Consider the following 9191-nt stretch of genomic DNA (forward strand, 5'->3'; position numbering starts at 1 on the left):
TTTTGATTTTGTATTTTAGAGAAGGGTCTACAGGGTGGTCAGAGTCTCACTACTGGATTGGACTCATTGTGATCCACCTGTTTACAGCCTCTCAAGAGCTGGGATGACAGGCGCAGGCCACCACGCCCAGTCCCAATTGCTGTGATTGAAACCCCAGCCCCTGTGCCTGCTTGCAGGAGCTTTAATCCACTGAGCTATTTGGTGGACCCCATCTATGTTTTCAAATTTTCACTTTTTCCCAATTTATCCTTTTTTTCCCTTCCATCCCCCAGTTCCCTTTTCTTTTTAAACATTTACTCCCATTTAACAATATCTATTATATGTTGTAGATCTTAGTTACACTTTCAGTTTCTCACACTAAAGAGACAATGCCATATTTGGACATATGTGTTGGATTTGTCTCACCTAAGAGTGTGGTCTCAAAGTTCATTCATTTAGCTATAAATGGGGGGGGCCCGCCAAATAGCTCAGCAGATTAAAGTATCTGCAAGCAGATGCAGGGGCCGAGGTTCGATCTCGCACCTGCCGCACTGGCCCTGTCCCCGGAGTATGCTGAGACAGCAATTGAGACTGGGCACCGTGGCGCGAATCTGTAATCCCAGTTCTTGGGAGGCTGTAACAGGCATATCACTGTGAATCTGATCTAGTGAGACCCTGAATAACTGGGTCGAATGAAACCTCTAGTCCGAGTTTCATAAGGAATCTCCACACCGATTTCCACAGTGGTTGAAAGATGACATCTCGAGATACCAGACACATCAGCGTACCCCTACATCTCCCCAGCCACCCTAACATAGCCCTTAATACTTCACTGAAGGTGCTGCCATTGTGTAGATGTACAAATTTGAGGAGGGAGATAACAATACAATTGGAAGGGTATTGCATACATTTTTAAAGTATCAAACTTTAGTCCTTTTATATTACCTAAATAGATTTATTGTTTTACTATGGGAGATATGTAATATTTTCATACATTTTTAAGTAGTCTTGGTTTTATAAACTAAGATCAGGATCCTCTCAGAGGTGAACCTTGACAAAAATTTCTTTAATTCAATTTTATTTATTTTTTTAAATGCATTTATTTGGTACAGGGTCTCACCAAGCAGCTCTGAAGTAGTGATCTTCCTGTTTCAGCCTCCTCGGAACTGGGATTATGGGCATGCATCACTAAACCCAGTTTCAGGGACAGTACATCATGCTAGGAGTTCCAGAGTCAGCATGGCATGTGGTACTGGTGATCGAACCCGGGTCCTTACACTTACCAAGCAGGTGCTTGGACAGCTGAGCTATCTCCCCAGCCCAATTCAATTTTATTTATTGTACTGTTGATGTTGTTATAAATTTTGTTTTTATTTTTGTGGAATTTATATTACTAAGACCAAGGATATAGCTCAGCAACACAGCCTAGCAAGCATGAGGTCATGAGTTTGATTCTCTGTGGGGAAACAAGCAATCCCTTTTTAATTTATATTACTAATATTTTGGTTAGAAGCAATTGAAAATAATTTTTTTCTTTTTTACAAAGATTGTAAATATTAATTTGTACTTTTCCTACCAGAAAATGTACATAATTATAGTTGGACTGTGTCTTCTTTTCCAATAATGGCCATGCAAATCAATTTAAATGCTGCAAGAGGTTTTATACTGTTCTATGGCATACTGTGAATCTACAATGAAGTATATGAAAACATTGCTACTTGATAACAGTATCTAATTATGCCAGGGAATAAAGTATCTGTGTAAGTTTCTGCCTTGACTCATTTAAATAATTATGATTGAACTCTGGATGTAATGGTGAAAAGCAGAGACCTTAGATATTATTTATTATGTATACCTTTCAGTGTATGTTTAATAAAAAAGGGAGAAGCTATTTCTTTGCATCAATGCTGTTTTATTAAGATAACCAAAAACTCCGCATTGCTAAATATTAAGGTAAGTGTTGTTAATATTATTACTTCCTAAACTAAATCTCTGATGTGGAGAAAAATGCTAACGTTAATCAAATTATTGAGAAACGTCTGGCAACAAGAAATTATAAACTTTTTTTTCTGAAGATAAGAAACTACAAAAAGGCAAAGGCAATTAAGAGATGGTAGTTTTGTTGTAGAGAAGATAGAACTGGCTTTCAGCTAAATGATATGTTTCATTTTCCTTTTTTGTAAAGCAATTCTGGTGTTGTCTTGATAATTATGTGAGAAAATTCATAGCAAGTGATTAACATTTTACTTTGGACTATATAAGTCCTCAGGTTAATTCTTTGTATTTTCAGGATGCTGGGGGAAAGTTTAGAGTTAATACTTCCTTAAAGGTGGAAAATTAGATAATCTTTTACTTTTAAGTAGGCAAAAATATTCTCTGAAACAAGTAAGGGAGTACCGGAATGTTTCTGTCCACGCATTATCCATTCTGCAATAATTAGTTGGCTCCCTCTGGGGATCAGGTACAGAGTGGTAAAGAATGGAGGCTATTGACGCAGTGTAAATCCCACTTGTGAAACTGATTCAGTGGGCGGGACATCAGCTGGTGAGACACCCGCCATGCATGTGACACAGAGTGTGTCAGTGGCAAAATATTGCTGAAAGCATTTTAAAGTGACAAGGTTACAGGGGATCTGGTATGATTTTCGAGTTCATGTGCTTTTCTTCTTATGTAAGCACAAAAAGCACTGCTTTTAGGTGTCACTTACTATTTCCCATATAACTTCATTGATTCCCCAGATCTCTGGAAATTCTCAAGCTCTACTGTAAACGTTTCCCGTGAACCCACACATCAGACTGATTTGTCTGCACTTCTAAAGAAAGTCATCATAAAATGCACGTATTGTACTAATCATTTAGATGGTAGTAAGCCCAGTAAATTAAGTAAAAAATAAAATAAAATTGAACTCTTACTTCTAGCTTTGACACATATTTATTGGACTTCAAATTCTATTGCCATTTTTCATAGGTATTTTTCATGTTGCTAAGACACAACACTCAACACCCAAAGTGAAAGGAGGAAAGGTTTATTTAGCTCAAAGTTTATAAAGGTTTCAGTCTATAATCAGCTGGTTCCAAAACAGAGTGGTGTGGCGGACAGCCATTACAGAGGAGAAGTAATTCATGGTGGGAAGGAAAAAGAAAAACAAAGTGACAAGCACCACACTCTCCAGCCCTCATATCTTATCCAGGATGCTGAGGGAAGGTACCACTCTCCACCTTCATCTCAGTGCCTTTGATCCTAGCATTGCACCATTAACTCATCCCAGCATCACACACTCTGGATCCAGCCACCCACCCATGACTGCATGAGGATTTGGGGGAGCATCTAAGCACAAGCCACAGCACCACTTAAAAATGCAATAATAAAACATACAGTAGTTGTAAGGAATGTAAATTCAAGTTAACCAATTAAGTGAAAAATCAAAAGAGATTGGGACATGACTTTTAGAGGTAAAAAACATGCTCATATAATCTGAAAACCAGAAACTTAATTAATACAGTGTTATTTTAATTAATTACTAAGATATAAGATATTTAATACATAATATAGTCAAATTTAACTGGTAATATATGAAATAAGTATATTAAAATTTAAATTTTTACATTTCAATAAATATTAATGTATTCACCAGCAACATATATATATGCAAAATTTATAATGACACATAACCCTCAAAGTATACTCCTAGAATTTAATAGAAAAACACTTCATGGTCAAATAAAATTTAGAAACGCTGAGTTAAACAAAATTATATGGTTTCTTTATTGGTGGACTTTGTAGTCTTTCAGACATTTCAAGTAATTCAGTTTTATGGAATTCTTAAAAGTTTGCTTCGTTTGTCATGGAACGCTTTTCACCACAGGTCCTGAAGAGATAGATTACAAGAAATTTACTTTTCAGAAATGTTAATATTGAACAAAACCTTTATTTTATTTTATGTGCAGAACTAAATTCCAGAGAAGTTTGTGGTTGAATGAGGGCAGAGATGGGACTAGAAATTACAGATCTTGATTTTGGACAATGATTATTTTCTGACTGATTTTATATAATATAATGGCCAGCACTTTTTATGAGATAGTTTTATCACCACATGTCCCTATTTTCTAAATTGTTGTCAGTGATGTGGCTTATTAAACATTTCATCTTTTTGAAACTAAAATTTAACTCCTTATACTCACATCTAGATCTAAAATAAACCTTAAACTTGGTTTCAGCTATCTAACTTTTGTTAAGTCTTAAAGCAGGACAAAATGGAGCTCCTCTGCCTCAAGCAAACAGCATGAACACAATACATCACTTTTTATTTTCAAATATATTTGAAATTGCTTCTGAAAAGTCCAAAATGCCCAGTGACATGGAAACAGGTCATACACACCAGTGCACAGCACCATCTGTCTGGGTAAGGTTGTCCTTTTTGCTGAGTTGAGTGGAAAGGTTAGTTTCAGCTTAACTCTGTGTGTGGTTGTGCAGTTCCCAACTGAAAACCAGACAAGAAGACAGAATTGAGTATTTTGAAAAGAAAAACTGCACAATGGATGAATACAGCTAATGAGCACTGAACTGATTTCCTGCAAGAAAATCAGAAAATTTCTGATTGAGATGGCTAGTTGGATGCTACAGTTTCCAGGACGGTCCAGTGGTGCAAGCAGTCAGCATGCTGCATTTATAGAGAAGGTACAGCTTCCTCTAAGGCTATGGACGGATTATTAGCAAGAAACAAGTCATTTCTTAGGCTCTAGCAAAGGTTGACAGAAGAATTATGAAGTTTGCAAAACAAAACCAAGAAATGTTTTACCTAGTATAGAAGTTAGCCTAACCTTGAATACAAATGAAACAAATAAGAATGATAAGTGTATTTTTCTTGAGCATTTAGTCAGCAGTAAATGCAACAGGATCTCAGTCTTAAGGAGACATGTCAAGGGGAACTGCCATATCTGTTCTCCTATGCATACAGGGAGCCGAGCCGGATGCTGACAGCATCAGAAAGCGATCATGTACCCGAACCGGCATTTTTGACAGCAGAAACACATAGAGCTCACTTGGAGTGTGCAAGCCTGCTGGTAATGCATCGCTGAAACCCAAGCTGAAGTTTAGCAGTTCTCAGAAAGAGACAGGGACTTCACAGCCTGCTAAAAAAAAAAAAAAAAAAAGAGTGTAAACAGCAGCAGCTGTTTACCTCACAGAATTCACCTATTTGTTTATCGTTAATTTAAGAAAAGGCATAAATGCATGTCTCCGGGCACAGTTTCAACAAAGGATAAATAACATGTTGTACCAGACTTAAGAAAAGAGTTGACTTTTGGTGAATTGTAAACCCTGAATTAGGTAAATGGGACCTTTCAAGACACACTTAAACGAATAATTCACAGAGAATCTTTTTCCTATGAATATCTAACCTGCACCATGTCTTCCAACGTATAAAATAGAAAGGCAGCAGAAATGTCTGCTAAGTTTCCAATATTCTAGAGCTCTGTAACAGTCATTAAGCTAGCTAGCGTTGAGTAAGAGGATGTAAGTAATACTCAGAACTGTTTCTTTCTTTCTTCACATAAACAAAGCAAAATGAGAGCCATGCTCCGAAATTTGTTTAAGTATCACCTCTCCTTGACACTATTAATTCCAAGTACAGAGTAAATTGGAGACAAATAAACCTCTTACAATGGTTATATATTCCAGCACCTTGTGGTAGAAAAGAGACAGAAAAAGGACAAAAGGAACAAAAGGACAAAAAAAGATGAAAGGAAAAAAAAAACTTTGATAAAGCTCAATGCCATTGAAAATGTCATAGATTAGTTCTTTTCCAAATTTGGCCTGATAAGACTTCTGGAGTCTTACATGACCTCTCATTACTCTACTACTCTATTAAGCAAATGTTGCTATTGGATTAATTCTATACAATCTAGATCAGGTCAAGGAAATACATACACTGAAACTCAGTCAAGTAAAATGAGAGAAGTACTATATTAGTAATATATATATTTTTTTTCTGTAAGACTTTTTTTTATTTGGCTAGCTCAGGCTGCCTTAAGAGCAGGTGTGGGGAGGGCTTGTGGAACCGGGGATCAAACCGAGGTCCCCTGTGCCTGACTGAGTTTGCCAAAGCAGGCTCGCTAAACAACTGAGCTAACCTGCAAGACTCAATGTAAGATATTTCTTACAGAAGTCTATATATGTGTTCACTTAAATCTTAAAATGACATTATCCACCACCATGTCTGATGTTACAGAAAACTAAAGGTAAATTATCATCCAGAAAAAAAATGGTAGCCATTCCTCTGTCCTCCGCATAATCGATGTGTAACTTACAGCATTTGTAATGTCCTTTGCACATTTTCCTCACCTCGACTGAAGAATGACACCCTGCTGTGTTTTTCCTTTTACCCCCTTGGCCGTGCTTTTTCTAACTCCTTTGTTGATTCCATCAGTTTTTTTCTTATCTCTTAACACGCATGGTCCAAAGATTCACTTCTTATTCTTGCTCTTTTCAGTGCACCATTTTTAGAGTTCTCACACAGTTTCATTGTTTTAAAATATCATCTACTATAAATGACTAACAAGTGTGCATTTCTCTCCAATTCCAAAGTCATGTATCCAAATTTTCCTTGTGATATCTAAAAGTATGGCAGAAACAAACACCAAACTCAAGCGCTACTTGTTTCTCTCCCCCGGTGGTTCCTCCCTGTTATAACAAATCCGTCTTTCCAGTTTCTGAAGCCGTAGACTCTTGCCTTTCACTTATCTCTCTAACACCCCAAAGTGTTGACCAAACCTTAAAAATACATTTAAACCTATCCTGTTCTAACCAAACTTCTCACAGCCCGTGCCGTCCACCCTGCTTCCTTCCTGAGCTCAGCTCCTGCCAACTTCTGGGCTTGTGTCTTATAATGTATTCTTAACATTGCCCTCAGAGGGAAAAATGAGAGATTTTCTTTCAGTTAAATAAAAAAAAGGAAGACACAGAATTTCAAAACAAGATGATAGGAAATTAACGATGGTTATTATATTGCATATTTTTATCCCAAATTAGTTCTGTATTTTCTTTAAAATAAAATAAAAATATGGAAGTTACTCCCAAGAAACCTGCCTCAAAAAGTTCAAAAGAAGATGTTTAAAGTACAAAAATACAAGTAGCATTATCTGTTTAAAATGCACTAAATCTGTGAAGTGAAATATTAAAGCACAATTTTTATAAAAACTTACTTCTTATGTAGGGAAGTCTTTTTAAATTTTATTTTAAGACTTTATGAAGTTAAAATATTACTATTACATTGCAAGAGTAGCCACAGAAGTTTATAGTATATATTTCAAATAAGTAGTGCACAAAATGGAAGGAAAACAAAATGTTATTTCTCACAATAAAAGAAGAAAAATAATCTAAACAAAGAGATCCATAGTAAGAAGCTAACATGTTCATATCCATCAGTAATTACCATTTAAGTTTATCAGTCAAAAGACAAAATTTTTCAGGTAAGTTTTAGAAATCTAACCATTAGTCATTTATAGGAAGTTGACATAGAGTGTAATTATTAGAAAGTTTGAATGAGGGCTGGCCAGATAGCTCAGAGGCTAAAACGCCTGCTTAGGCTGGAGCAATGACAGGGGTTCAATCCCCAGCATGAGGTGCAGACCCCACACCTGCCCCTGGGGCATGCTGAGAGGGCGACTGGGACTGGGCATGGTGGCACACACCTGTAATCTCAGCACTTGGGAGTCTAAAAACAGGAGGATCACTATGCGTCCAATCTGTGTAATGAGACCCTGTAGACCCTGTACTAAAAATAAAATAGAAAGAAGTTTGAATGAATATTTCTTTTCTTATTAATGTATGTGTTGGCACCCTGAAATTATGCTTCCAAATGTAGAGCAACTTTTGCATTACACCAGGATTTCAAAACCAAGAGAAGAAAAAATCACAAAAAAACTAAAAAGATGTATCAGGCAAATACTATTACAAAAATATATGGACATATCAATTTTAATTCTGAGCAAAATAGATCTTAAACTAAAATAATCTTTGAATGTGTTTATGAAATAATACTAAAAATACCATTCTTCAGAAAAAGTTCTAAATACTTTCATTCTTTTTTATTTTTTTTCGGAACCGAGGATTGAACTCAGGCCCTTGCGCTTGCCAGGGAAGTGCTTATTCCACTGAGCCATCTCCCTGGCCCCAATACTTTCATTCTTAGTAAAGTAGAATTAAAATAAGTAAAACTATACAGAGATATTGATAAACCTAGAATTGTTTAAAAAAACAAATTACTCTATAGTTTTGGAAGATCTATTTTAGATTAAAGGGGAAATTAATAGACAAATATGATTTTAAAACTGACAGAGAAGCTGAAAAATGCTATAATTATTAATAAATTTGAGGCAGTAATCAAAATCTATCTTTGAACAAATCATTAAGAGTAGATCATTTTATAGAATAATTTTACTAAGCCTTCAGGGACTAGGCTATTCCAATCTATAAGATTTCTAAAGAATAAGTTTAGAGTTCTCAATTTTTTAAGTTTGTAATCAAATCTTTACATTTACTTCTTTTTTTGACAGCTTTATAAAAAATTTTTTATTTAATTTTGAAGAGTAAAAACAAAAGCAAGAACAAAAATCAGAAACAAAAGACAGACCCAGGGCAACATACATCAATACATATGTTACAGATTTTCAAAACTTGAAACTTTCGACTTCACTAACCAGGGTTCTCTCTTGATTTTAATACCATTTTAAAAAATTTCCATCAAGTAAACTTTCCTTTGGATGTGGAAAGAATTATTGAGTTGCTTTATAGTCTATTCCTGGAGTGGCAAGCCTATGGCAAGCAGGCTGCAATAGGTTCTTTCTATCATTGAATGCTCTGAAAGGTTCACTGTGATTGGTCTAATATATTGTCTGTGTGGAGATTGGTATGTATTGAATAAATATTAGTTAATAGTATTTAAAACTTCTGCATCCTTCTTGACTAGATCAATTATGGAGAATAGGGTGTTAAAGTCTCCATCTTGGATTAGTGCTTATTTTTCGCTCCAGTTTTTCATTTTGTATTTTTATATATGGTATTCTGTTGTGAGGAGCCTATTTTTTATATTTGTATATCATTGTATTATACTTAGAGACTCACTCTTTTATCATTAAATAATGTCTTTTTGTCACTAGTAACTTATTTTTTATATATTTTTTATTTTTATTTTTATATTTTAATAATTTTAT

Source organism: Octodon degus, unplaced genomic scaffold, assembly GCF_000260255.1.
Source record: "Octodon degus isolate 3935 unplaced genomic scaffold, OctDeg1.0 scaffold00036, whole genome shotgun sequence".
Classification (NCBI taxonomy): Eukaryota; Metazoa; Chordata; class Mammalia; order Rodentia; family Octodontidae; genus Octodon; species Octodon degus.